Below are 14,221 nucleotides of genomic sequence, written 5' to 3' on the forward strand. Positions count from 1 at the left end.
CTGATGGCTACTTCCAGCAGGATAATGCACCATGTCACAAAGCTCGAATCATTTCAAATTGGTTTCTTGAACATGACAATGAGTTCACTGTACTAAAATGGCCCCCACAGTCACCAGATCTCAACCCAATAGAGCATCTTTGGGATGTGGTGGAACGGGAGCTTCGTGCCCTGGATGTGCATCCCACAAATCTCCATCAACTGCAAGATGCTATCCTATCAATATGGGCCAACATTTCTAAAGAATGCTTTCAGCACCTTGTTGAATCAATGCCACGTAGAATTAAGGCAGTTCTGAAGGCGAAAGGGGGTCAAACACAGTATTAGTATGGTGTTCCTAATAATCCTTTAGGTGAGTGTACTTTGTAGTTACTTTACAACCAAGAACAAGGAGAGAGAGGTGAGGGATGACAAGCAACATAGGTCCTCAGCTGAACCTGAACTGGGGTTTGATGTAACTTTAACAGTACTTTTTCAATTAAGTGCTCTTGTTTACTGCGTGTGCTTCATCTGTGGGTTATACAACCAGCTGGATTTCTGTCAAGGTCTCTGTAGGCCACACACACAAACAAGAAATCACCTAATTGTTTTGCCCTCCCAAGAGCAAAATTGGATCAACGTTCTTTGAGTATAAGAATGCTGCTGCAGTTCATTTACTCTTAACATAAACAATAATGTTTCCCATCTCCATTAAAACGCTCAGTGAATTACATCATCGTGGGTTGTTTCTTATTTGAATTTAATGTGATAATACTGCCGTGAGTTACTTTCATCCCTGCCTGCCCCCAGCTTACACAGCTAAACAGCTAAACTTTTAGATTTGACTGGATTAAATTCAACTTTAATGACACTGTGGGGTAATGTTGTGCATCGCAGCAACAAACAGGATAGATCAGAGGAAACTGTATTTGAAAAAAGAAAGGAGCAAATGAGCATTACGTACACAACTTACAAACCAGTGCTTGGGCACGTTTTGTATATTGTGAGAGTAATGGATTCCAGTGAAGACTTGTAAAATAACATGAATGTAATGACAAATGCAGTCTGAGAGTATTATAAAACAAAATATTCTTTAACATTTATTAGAAAGAATATATGGACATATCTACATGTGTATTATTTTCACATTAATGGGTTACAAGAAGTCATATAGAGCTGTGCAAGCAGTATCATATACTGCAGTGTAGTGTGGGGCAGATGTACACATCCACCAATGTGTCCCTGAGCAAGACCCCTAGTTGCTCCAGATGCGTGTGACCTCTGACATATATATAGCAATCATAAGTCGTTTTGAATAAAAACCGTCAGCTATATGAATAAATGTAATGTAATGTAGTTCAGCTTGTTGTGTGGTGCAGGTAGCTTCTTCAGCTCCTTCTGTTTGCCTTAGTGTGAGCCTCTTTGGTCAGAATGTTCTGGAAAGTTGTGATTGATAATGTACTTCACACCTCCGAGGTAAGAGGTGAACGCTGTAGGTGCTTCATGCGTCAGCTCCACACAGAGGAGGTAAAAAGGATTGTTTGTTAGTGTCTCCAGGGTGTCAGGTTCAGCCCTATGTCTGCCAGCCTTTTCACTGCTTTGTTTATCCGGTCGGCCTCCCCTGTCTTGATGCTGCCTCCCCTAAACACCAAAGCTAATAATGCTCAAGGAACGATTAATTACGTGTACTGTTGCATACTAAAAAGACTCATTGAGAAGAATGTTCTGCTGCATTTTCTCCTGCTCACTATTTAAGTTAGAACCAGCTGCTCGCTCCGGATAGTGACTGATTTACTAACACCCTCTTCATCTTACTGAGGCTGAGCTGCAGATGATTCTTTTAGTAAATTTAAAAATGTCTGCCAGGGTCCTGCAATCACCCCAGAATCAAGGGGCAATCAGAAAACTTCTAGAGGTGATGCGGTGAATCTGAGGTGTAGAGAAGAAGAGTGTACAGCATCTGTCGTCTTGTCTCACATTTGGGTATGGGGGAACTGGTTTGAGATCCTAAAGCCCTCAACTCTGTTATACGACTTTTAAAGACATGAATAATGTTTTAGATAGCAAAATAAAACATTTTCAGTTTTCCATCTCTGCATGCGTCCTCTCTACCATCGTAGGCTACAATGAGTGTGGTAAAGGTATGCCACGAGGATCATATATTGGCAAACACAGAAATGTTTTTCATACACTATATGCTCACTAAAGGGGAAACTTCTCAACACTGTCAACGCTATGTGCACATTGCAGCAGTCACCAATGGGAGGCACTGTGAGACTGTTCTAAAACCAATAACCTGCTGCCTTGCAGCCACAGATATCATCTGAGCAACTTTCAACACACCTTTTACCACTGCTCTTTAGAGAATCTCAAATTTGAACACAAATGTGTTTATAGTCAAGTGTTGGTTTAATGTGAACCCATTAGCAGTGTTCGTCCCACTATTCATATCTGCATCAAAGGGTTATTTAGGCTAGATGCCAGTTTGTGTGAACATCAAGGTATCCAATTAGACTGGTAATTAGACTTGTTTGGACATAGACTTGTGTTTTTCTGGCTCACAGTTATCTTAGAAAGCCAAGCAGAAACAAACTGATCTCATTCCGGGAAGACCAACACAGCTGATGTCACTATCAGCACTGATCTCTGTTTATGAGTGTGCGACTCTCATCTTTATTAGACCCCATTAATTCCTCCTCATCCCTTCAGAGAGATGCTGCTTCATCCATTTACTACTTTTGTTCTGAGGATTTATGACATGCCGTCATCCTCTGACGTGGCCGTCCAACACAATGCGTAACAACTAGTGAAATAGTCTCCCCATTACTGAATGCTGAGAAACTTTTCATCATGTCATTGGACTCCAGAGTCACTGGAGCATTTAATCATGGACTCTAACAGCCCAGCAGGATGGTTGACCGCAGGCTTCATGGAGAGGCTTTGTGTGCTTCAAACTTACCACCTGCTCTCCCCCTTTTACGTAATGCAGACTCCCTCTCTGCATTGCCTTCTGGGACAGGGGTGTGAGGTGAGCTGCACCCAATACTACCTCCTCTCTTCCATCACACTTGTTCTCCTCTCTCTTTCTCTAGGCCTTCTCCTTTCCCTGACATGTTCTCCCACTTCAACACATTGTCTGTCGCTGGCTCTCCATCCAATTCCTGCAGTCTCTCCCCCCCCCCCCCCCCTTCCTCCTCCTCTGCCTTTCTCTCTCTTCAGGCAACAGTGTCGGCAGCTGGGTGATGACAGCTCCTCTCTCATTCAACCGCTCACTGGAGGCAGGGAGCGGCCGTCCATCCATCAGCACGGCAGCAAACCCCTCCACTACAAAGCCATTGTGACTAGCAAAATAGTAACGGCCTTTTAATCAAAACATTTACCCCCGTGCAAAAGCAAAACACAAACAGCTCATATCAGCAGGTTGAGGCAGACTCCTCGTCTCGGAGATGTGTGTGAGTGGAGCGTGTTGGAGGTGCATTCCTTGGCGCCCTGGTGGTAGTCTACATAAACAGAGTATGGGCTGGAGGAGTGCCCGTTTGGGGAGAACTCATGCGTGGCTGCAGAAAAGTGCAAAAAGGACCCTGGTTAACAATGCACCACCATGCTGGCTTCCTAAACGGCAAGAGGAGCACAATTGCCGACACAATCCGTTGTTATTTGAGTTAGCTCTTGAGCTGCTGCTCACTGTTATGCCTTGAAGATGAAGTGGCACTTAGAGTGTGCATTTCATTTGACCCCTGAGACTCTCATGTCATGCAGTGGTGCTCTGCAGTCACGGCTGGTTCAGGAAATGCTGATGATGCTGAGCACTTGGGAGGTTGATTCATTTGGGAGGCGTGTGTGTTTCGGTGTGTGGGGGAGCAACAGGGCGTGTGTGTGTGTGTGTGTGTGTGTGATGAAGAGGAATGGAGGTATTGTTTGTTTTGTGTGTTTGAAGACTGTATTTTTGTCTCTATTTTTATTTTTTTTGCAACACCGCACGATGATGCAGTATTGAGTTCCATTTCATTCCCTGCATGCTTCAGTGTCTGGACAGGGGATTCATCGTGTGTGCATCCGTTTGAAGTCAATATGGAGCACATATTGGAAAGTCTGTATTCATCTCAAAAAATATTGTCATTGGTGTATATCCACTTGATCAAAGAGTGGCTGTTCTGAGTTGCCCACATTTAGACAAAAGGTATGTGTGCAAAAATCAGACATGAGCACAGGAGTAATTAGAGAGACAGACCAGCACAAGAAAACACAGCTATGACTTCACAGAACATGGTCACACACGTCATTTGCAATTTAGCTTAACACAACACAGAAAAAGACTTAATGCACTCTACTGTTAACTTATTAACACCAATGCATTGCCCTGACAACTGTCTAGAAACTTGGTTTTGTGCCTTATGCATGTATGACTAAGTCATGTTGCAATCCGGGAAAATAATGCATGCCTTTTCTGCATCTTTTACATCACAGAGCCCAATGTTCTGACAATGAGGACAAATGCAGACCCTCAAGGTCTGGTTCTCACCCCACTGACGGACACGGTGGACTACAGACGTCTGGAAAGCTGTTGGGTTAGCATGATATCAGCAAACGGCACTCAGCGGAGCGGGAGAAGCCCTTAAACAAGGCAATATTTCTGCCTGGCCTCTGCTCATATTCACACTTAACAGCAGAACAAACAATGACAGGGCGGGGAGGAATTGCAGACACCTCACCCAGCATGTGTGAAAATAAATCTGCTCAAGGGTGGAGACCTGTGTGTCTTCAACAATCATGGAAATTGCAATGGTCACGCCACGGAGGAGGGCTATATGCATTTTAATAAAGGCATTTCTTTACACTGTGCGCATGTCATGCACTCGTGGGCAATTTCTGTGTGTCACGCTGGCTTGAAAACCCACGTGGAACTCTTTTCATTGCCTTGATGCAGACAGGATCTAAACTGAAAACATATTTCATCACTATCATTGTTCTTGATCTCTGCACTTGTCATCAAACAGATTAATTGCATTTTGCCAACTGATAAAGTAATACATTGTGTCTAACCACATGGCAATATTTGAAGTGGAACATCAAAGGGAAGTTGTATTGGCTTTGTCGCTTCCAAGGGCCCTTTTGAAAGCTGAAACATTGCCTGTGCTGTCTAAACTTAACCGCCCCGTTCGCCACTGAAAATACCATATGGAAAATCTGATCTGGAGATAACCCTTTTCTCCTCAGAGATAGCGAGAACAAAAGGCCATCCTCTCACTTAGACTCATTTTCAACACCTCAGGTCGACTTTCCATAAATACGATCGATGTGTATTATTTGGCAGAGTGAAAAGGAAGTGGTTGTTAAGTGCCATTGGTGAGATACAAACAGAGGCAGGGGAAAAGAAAGAGTGCAGCACTGGACGCAGAGGGCAGCTGGAAAGTCTATCATCTCACAGGTTTAGATGCTGTTTGCCTTGTATTGTATGCCAGGCTGGCTGCACTCTTTCCATGAAACACAGTCACAACATACACAACCCCCCCCCCTTTTGATGTTTTACCACAGGATATGACTTTAAGTAGGTGAAGGAAAATTAGACTTTTTTCTCCCAAGCTTGTATCAAACTCTGTCAAGGCAGAATATGTGAACATCCCTTTTACGAATATGTGAACATCCCTTTTTCCCATACTGCCTCAGAAAACAGATTACTCAGTGATGGTGCAGCAGGGAATAGACTGAGGTAGACAGTGGAAGGCCTCATTGGGTTTTGATGATCCAGTCCTACTGACGCAACCATGTCAGGTTCACATGGGACCAAATCAGTCTTCTTCCACCATGGGTGTCTGTCACTCATCCTCATGAATACACACCGCTGTGCCTATACACACACACACACACACACACACAGAATGACCTTTATTTATATCAGCTGGTCGCTCCCGGGAGTAATGTTATGGAACTATTACAGCATACATAAACTTTAAAGACTTATTGCTTACTGTATGAAAGGCAATAATGAAAAATCCAGGTGGTGCTTGGCAATAAACAACAAATCTTATTTTCTACCTGTCCTTCCTTTGATGCTCGTCCCTAGCTTTCCATGTTACAGAGTTCACACTCAGCTGAGGACATGGCCCTGGTTGGAGAGAGGACAGAGGTTAACTCAAGTGTCAACACTCTGGTACCAGATGTGAGCAACTCCATCAGCGCTGGATCATGCAACGAACCGAGCTCTTACAGAGCAGTAATGCGGCATAAAGAAAATCTGGGTGACAACAGCTCATCTGTCTCCTGCTATGGTAGCTTACAGTAATTTATGAGCACCTTATTTGAACCATACACAAATGAATGCTTTCCAAGATTATATGCTCATAAATATTCTGACGAATGCCACAAACACAGAGGTGACCCCATGAGTGACAATAATTTACATTTCAAAGGTTGCAAAAACACTTTAATGGCTTGTTTTTCCCCCCTCCCCCTCTGATAAATTGCATTGACTGTTTTCCCAGTTCTGCATGGAAAGTGTCTGGAGTTATCATCGCAGAGGAGATTCCAGAGCAGGTACTTAAGGGAATCTGTTTCCGTGCTCCAATTTAACACACAGGGGCAGAGAGGCAGACTGCTAGAGTGGAATAAATAGAACACAGAGAGATGGGTGTGGGAGGGAGAGAGATGGAGAAAAAGGAGGAGGAGTAATAAGAGCGGGGAGCAGACAGGAGGGTAAACAAAGCATAGGTAAAAGAGATTAAGAAGATACGTGAATATGTGTGTGGCGGGGAGGGGGTTGCTGGTTAAGAAACATCCGGTTATAAGGTGCAAATAGAAAGTGCGTGGGGGTGGAGTTACCAACCACTACACCACATCCATTACCACAATAAGGTCACAGTACATTTAAAACCACTACACCACATCCATTACCACAATAAGGTAACCCAACCACTACATTTAAAGCCCCCTGATGTATGCACTGATGTGTTTTCATGCTCCAGGTTACCAAAACAAACTGGATGACCATGTTTTGTTCTGTTTTGCGAGGAATGTAACAGATGCAGTCTGATGCCGCAGGGGGCTGGTCGGTAGTCATAGCACATGTTGTTGACCTTGTCTGCACCCCCAAGAAACCTGGACCGGTCGCTGTATCTGATACATACATGCCTTTGAAGTACAGACAAGCAGACAGGCAATCATACAAGCAGGGCACACGAGCCATTTCAAATAACTGTCTATGCCAGCAGGGACACTTCATTAGCTGGCGTTGCTTATAAAAATAGAAAATAATACATAAACCATGTGTCTTGCAAGTTGTTACTCATACTGTTAAGACATTTCCTCCCAATTTGTACAACTCTGCATCATGCCTGAGGGTTCACACTGTGTAATCAGTTGTGTTGATGGAAATGAATACCAGCAAAAACCTGTCTGTTGTTGTTATAAACAGCAATTTATTATTTCGTTTAATGTTGTTTCTGAATTATGGGACTTGTTCCCCTGGAAACAAAGAGTGCATTCACAAGAGTAAGAGTCTACAGCCATGCTAGCAGCTCTGTGAAGCTAAACTTGCATGTTAGCATGTTAAATGATAGCATGGTAACATGCTCACAGTGACAATGCTGGTATTCTGAATTTTAGCAGGTATAATGTGTTAGCATGCTAACATTTGCAAGGGGGCAGCTGAGGCCGATGGTAATGTCATTAGTTTTGTAGGTGTTTGGTCAATGGTTAAAGTTAGACCTGATGATAGCGCTAGATGAAAAGTTGTTGAATCACCAAAGTCATAACAATTTATCCTGAGGGGGATGTGAATGTCTGAACCAAATGTCATGGCAATTTCTCCAGTAGTTCTTGAGAAATTTCATTAAAAACAAATATATAAACCTTGTGGTGGAGCTAGAAGTAATGTCAGGAGATCACCAAAGTCAGTAGGATTCTGGGGACCATAAATGTATCAAATTCCATGGCAATCCATCCAAAAGTTATTTAGATATATTAGACCAAAGTGGTGTACATCTGGTGTGCTAAAATGTGTTTATTAACATATGTAAGATTGTTACATTATAATTAATTTAATAATTTTCTGAACAAACCACCATGATTGACCTAACATTGCCACAGGAAAGCTATACATTAATGAGTAAGTCAGTTCCTCCTGTATTTATCAGTAGGTGCAATGAGGTTTTCTTGTCAACAGCTTATTTTATCAGAAGGGGAAAGCTGGTTTCATTGAAGGTCTTTCCACTGATGTATTTAAAACGCTCCATCTTTCCATTGGCAGTGTCATGTAAACCCTGGCAGCTGGCTTTGTCTCCCCTGCGTTGGATCCAGTGTTACAGTCCCACTGCTGTCAGGAGCCACCAGCCAGACCGGCAGCTGCCTGGAAAGAGATTCTCCCAGGTCCAAGCAGAACCTTAGTTGGGGTCTTTTGGGTCTGAGCGTGACTGTAAATCCTCATCCAGTCAATGATATTCCAAATGTTCCCAGTGCACACACAGATACATTCACTCCCACAGACTACAGACTACACCTAGAGTGACCCCAACACCTACTATGGCATGCCATTCCAGAGACTATTATAAATTTGAGAACATAAGTAATCAGTGTCGAAAGAGTGCAAGCACAAATACATCTAAATTTGAGTGTGATTCATTGATGGGAAACAGTTACTCAACGGGTAGAAACATGTTTCTCTTGGATAGTCATGTGGGGTTAATATTATGAGCAACTGCTGTACGTCTGGCTTGGATTGAATAAGAATGGTACTACTGTTGTTTTGCTTCATCTAATCTCCAGCACATTTGTGTCATTAGTTATAGTGTTAGAGATCAGTTACCTGATGTAGAATGTGTGTGTTTGATCAGAGTTGTACTGATGTAAAATCACACAGCCAATGGATGTTGTTCCCCCCTGCGGACAGACATATGCTTTGTATATACAGCAGTGTTTCCGTGTCCATGACAACAAATTCAACTTGCCCACATGTCATCAGGTGGCTGATAATGGACATGTCTTGTAGTGATGATGTCACTATCTCCATACAAAGGACGGCTGCAGTGTTAAGTAGAGTGTGGAAGAGACTTCTCATTCGCAGAAGAGCTCTGTGTTGAGTTAGGGATTAGGGGGGAATTAGAGCGCCAGTGTCACCTCCAAATAGTTCCTCCATCTTTTAAAGTCACATAAAAAGTTAAATATATGCACTCGGGCAGCAACAAGAACTTTGTTACATTGTATTTTCCATTCGGGTTCAATAGCCAAGAAAAATATGGCATAACCGGCAGTGCTACATCAAAGTTGGGGATTGCAAAGGAAGGAGATGGAAAGCGACTGAGAGGGAGGAGGGGTATGGTTCATACGGCTCCCGTGTACCCCACTCCCTCTTCCCGCCCTCTGGCAAATATAATAGGCACGCACTGCCTCAGTGCACCAGTGCTGAAGCTATGAGCTGGGACGACAGCCTAACTATTTAGCCTCCACAGCCATACACCCTTCACGCTTGACACTTCTCCCTGCAGTCCCTCAACACATTAGCATAACAAACTTTCCACTTGAGGTAGTTCTCTCATAGTTCTCTTTGGTTAAGCAGGGTCTTTGAGGAATGTCTATTTTCTGGTAGATGGACGTCCACTGATGGGACAGCAGCTATGGTCCGTATGTGCCACTGGAGGCCAGGCTGCCTTTCTGGGCTGGAGGGTTCTCATAAAGTCCCAGTCGCTTGTGAAACGGCCTTTGATGTTAACTGGCTCGGAGCAGTGTTCAGTGGATCTTTCATGTTCATGAGTCTTGCTTTTTTCACACCCTTGCCAAGCTCTTACACAAGATCTGGTACTCATTTAGCATCTTATCTAATCCTTATCAATTACTCTCAATGTGAGTTACGTAAAATTATGTTAAAGCTGCTATAATCAATAATTGCATATTTACAATGGATCACGTGACTTCCTGAAGAGAATTATCACTTCTTTTTAGGGTCTTTCAGCTTACTGCATTGGTTTTATGCTCCGCGCCTTCACTCTTGCCACTGTAATAGCGTTGTTTCTGGCCGCAGTAGGAACGGAAAAGCTTTGGCAAACACACTGTTCATTTCTTGCCCAGAACCAACAACAGACAGGCAACGTTAGTGACTAGCTGGTGAACATAATGGAGCATTTAGCAGCTAAAGAGGCAGGCATTTCCATCAGGAGTTGGTGGAGACCAAAAACAGAGCTAAAAGGTAAGTGACTTACATTGGCAAGTGGCTGGTAACACAACTTCAATTGAATTCTAACATTGTTCTGATTTGCTGGATGTTTTAATAGACAACTATTTGCCAACATGTTGCCATTTCAACTTAAATGGTGATAATATGTCGTTGTTGTGTTTAGCTATTTTCTGCTTTCCCCAAGTGGCCAAAAACAATTTGTTATTGTAGGTTTAAGTGAAGCGCAACTCAGTGTAGTGACTAAATGTCACAGCTTATAATGACCCGGTTGACAAAGAAAGAAAGACAAGCAACACTCACAGCTGTCCAGACAGCCTTGCTCAAAGGAAGGATGATTACATTTGTTTTGAATCTAATAGACACTCATATCATCTGCCCTTCAGAGACAGCACTTCTGCTGTGTCTATAGGAATAGGAAGACACACACATTCATCATATACTCCTCTGTTATGCATGTTCTCTTGCTGATGCCCTCAATTTTGCTGTTGCACCTGCAGGTATGTGTTATACCATCCACTGTAACCTTGACAGATAGAGATGGGTGTGTGATGTTTTGTGTTTTGTGGGGTATTTTGAACTCTGCTGTGCACTCTACTGTGAACCTTTGTGTCTGGTCGTGCCAAGTACAGCTGGGGTCACAGCACCGGTCAGATAATCCCCAACCCCATCCCTGTGCACCACTTACGTCTGTGTTCAGCCCCTAATAGAAAACAGACACCATTAATTGCAGATTCCTGCCCGTGATTAATGATATTGATTCAGTTTCCCATGCCTGTGTTTTTCTCCTTCTGAAATGTTTCATCAGTGTTGCCATGGCCAATTAGTCTGATTGCTCTGTGCTGGCATCAAAGACCGGCTGAGTGAACGCGCCTGATGGGTCCTGGGCTGAGTGTTCGACATGCACAAGACAGACTGGAAAACAAGCCTGATGTCTCTCATTAGAACCTTTCTCACGTAATCAAACAAGACTTAGGTAAAATGTCAGCTATTTCAGCAATGCTTTTACGTCTGCTTGCATAAATGGTTACAGGGACTAAAATCGGCCATAAAAAGCCACCAGGGGGTTGAGATAGAAGAGATTTCCCAGATATAGAATCGCAGAGGTGCAGGGATAGAAGGATAAGAGGACTGTTAACACAGGTGTCCCCACAAAAAGGGACACAGCACAAAATTCTGGACCCTGTACATGGGCATCCTCTATGGGCCCCACCCCACATCCTCGGCTATTCATTGTAGTTTCTTTGTGGGCCCTCGTCACATGAGGGCCCTGTATACTCTGTCCCCTTTGTCCCGCCAGTACTACACCCCATCTCACAAATTAATTTTTTTTACGCAAATTCAAATTCACCATGGTTTGTTGGGGTAGATTCTCACGTGACTGGAGAGATTAAAATGGAAATCTTTTCATAATTAAATCCCTCATGAGGAAATGTCATTTAAAAAGCAAATGTCATTCAACAGGGGATATACAGATGCAGTACCAAAAAGGACAAGTGGAAACAATCAGTGTCTGAACCAGGAAAAGACTGACCAATAAACATCAAACACCTACAGCATTCTGCCTCTCTCAACCTTCACATTGTGAACTCACATTGTGAGCCGCTGGACCGGCCGCGCCTTAGATACACCTGACACAGTTAAACCCTCTCTTCTATGCATCATTTTCCAATTCCATTCATTCAAAATGTGTCATGGACATAAAGGTTATAAAAACAATATTTCATACTGGCAATCACAACTGATTTTATGGTCATGAATATTCTGCACTAATTAGGCATGCACCAATCTAACTTTCTCTCTCCCAATAGCAAATCCAAGATTTAGAGTCACTTGCAGAAAGCAAGTAATAATCCAATACTGGAAATTTGGAATCTGGATACAACGCACTGCATGAAAAAGGAAATGTTAAGTGCATCCTCATGCAAAGAATATAGTAGATTTATATTACAAATGGGGAAAAAATTCTGCCAAAAAAAGAATACAACAAAAAACTTTACAGCTGCTCTAATCAATTAATGCTGATGGTGATCTGTATCTGCCGGAGGTGTGTAAATAGTGCTTGACTGTTTGCTTACATGTTCACCATATCAACTTATGTGTATATATTGTGTTTACAGCTTGTTTCAAGTGCCCCCAAGTGGAGAAAGAATCAGTTATTGCAGAATTAGGTATTAACCCAGTAATAGTGGCGCGTACTGTGATTACTTAGTTAGTATATAGGTCATGAGTTTCTACATTCAGTGAGTCATTGCCCTTGTCTTTCCTTAAATTTATGACATCCAGTTAGGCAGATACCAAAAGTTAGGCTGATAAAATGCTTATAGTTTTTATTTTAGTTGAGTCAAAACATTTCTACTCTGACATGATTATATTTGTCATGTTTGATCAATGTCACTGTCACATGTTATGCTGGGATCACATATTTTTTCTTCTTTTCCTCTGTCCCTCATCAATATTTTATTTACTGCTCTCTGTTGTTTACCATGGCTTGATACAAGATTTTGCTTCTGTAATGTGTAAACACCTAAAGTAAATAACCTTAGCACACAAGCTGCAGCACATGTCTCATTAGCTATTTCTATTGGCTTTGCTGAACGAGACTGAAGAGTGTGTTTGGTGTGCGAACAGAGACAGGCAGGGGAGGTGGAGACTGTATGAAGGAAAGTAACTGTAGATGTTCAAGATGTTTAATTCCGACATGAGTGAAGTGGGCTTTTACATGTTTATTTACATGCATAAGTAAGTAAAGACATTAAAAAAAATTTCAAAGAAAGTGAAATCACTCTTAAATATATAGGAGCTTTGAGTAATTTGGGAGTTATGTCGCTCTCATCCTGAGTCCCCAAGTACTGGAGACGACCAAACTTGCTGCTTCCTGCTAGAATGATCTGTGCTTTACAGCCCGAGTGCACTTTAATGGTGCTGAAATTTGTGCAACATGTGGTTCACAAGTAACATACCAGAAACAGGAGTGGGTTGGAGGGGGGCTTCTTCCTAAAAGCAAAATGGTGCACCGTCATGGTACAGCAGCTCCCTCTGAACACAGGAACTGCATCCTATTCAGCAAGTCCAGTGTTTGTTGCACACTGTGAGCCTAAACTGCTAACAAGGCTTTATCAATTCAGTAATGACATTCCTGTCCATCTCCACAGGGTGCCCCACCCTAACTCAATCCAGATGAGCTGCACCATGTCATACTTGGAGAGGAACCAATCTTACATGACAGAAGTGGGTGGGTATTTCTGATAAAAATGGGGAGAGTAGGAAAAACATTTCTAAGGGGACACTCTATTAAAGAAAAGGCATGAGGCCTTTTCCACAGCTGTTTTGCACATTGGCCTGAGTCAAGCGGCGCGGCTGGTAATGGGGTGATAGGCGGTGTGGAGGCTCGCTCCACTGAGGGCCATTTTACGCTTTTCAGGGTGTTGAAAAAGAACACTAGCAGGACCGCACACACTCGCAGCTTTTTCTGTTTGTTTCTCACACAAATGCAGGCGCAGTCCAAGCGCGAAAAGAATCAAAGGCAAAGAAGAACTGATACATAATCATATTCTAGACACTTAGCATATCAAAATGCATCTGTAAAAAAGTTGCTTAACCACCTCGAACAGCTTAGTTTTGCTGACATCCAGTGGTTTAACTTTTCACCTTGCTGCAGTGACCAGGTATACTCCAATACTTTTGGGCGTGGTTACAGGTGCAAGAAAGCGCACTTCTGACCACAACCAACCACACCCAGCAGTGATGCTGGTCAGAATGGAAACAGGCTGAAAGTTTTCATAAGGCCAGTAAAATTCTGCTTATCAGTCTCGAGTAAGTTACTTAAACCTGCAATTACTGTTTTTGTCCACCTGGTGGCAGTGGAAACAGGCTTTAATATAACATTGACATAAAAGGTGCGGTTGACTTAATGCGGCGCTGCGCAACACTGACTTAACGTGATACATGCAGGACTTAAAATAAGGCATGCTGGTTAGAAGTTGTGTCCGACTTTTGCTGGCGCTGCAAAGCGTCACGATGTCACATGACATTAAAATGTCGCGGGAGCAAGGCAGCTGCAGGCGCCGAGTCCAGCGGC

The sequence above is a fragment of the Micropterus dolomieu genome, linkage group LG19 (genome assembly GCF_021292245.1).
Source record: "Micropterus dolomieu isolate WLL.071019.BEF.003 ecotype Adirondacks linkage group LG19, ASM2129224v1, whole genome shotgun sequence".
In the NCBI taxonomy this organism is placed as follows: Eukaryota; Metazoa; Chordata; class Actinopteri; order Centrarchiformes; family Centrarchidae; genus Micropterus; species Micropterus dolomieu.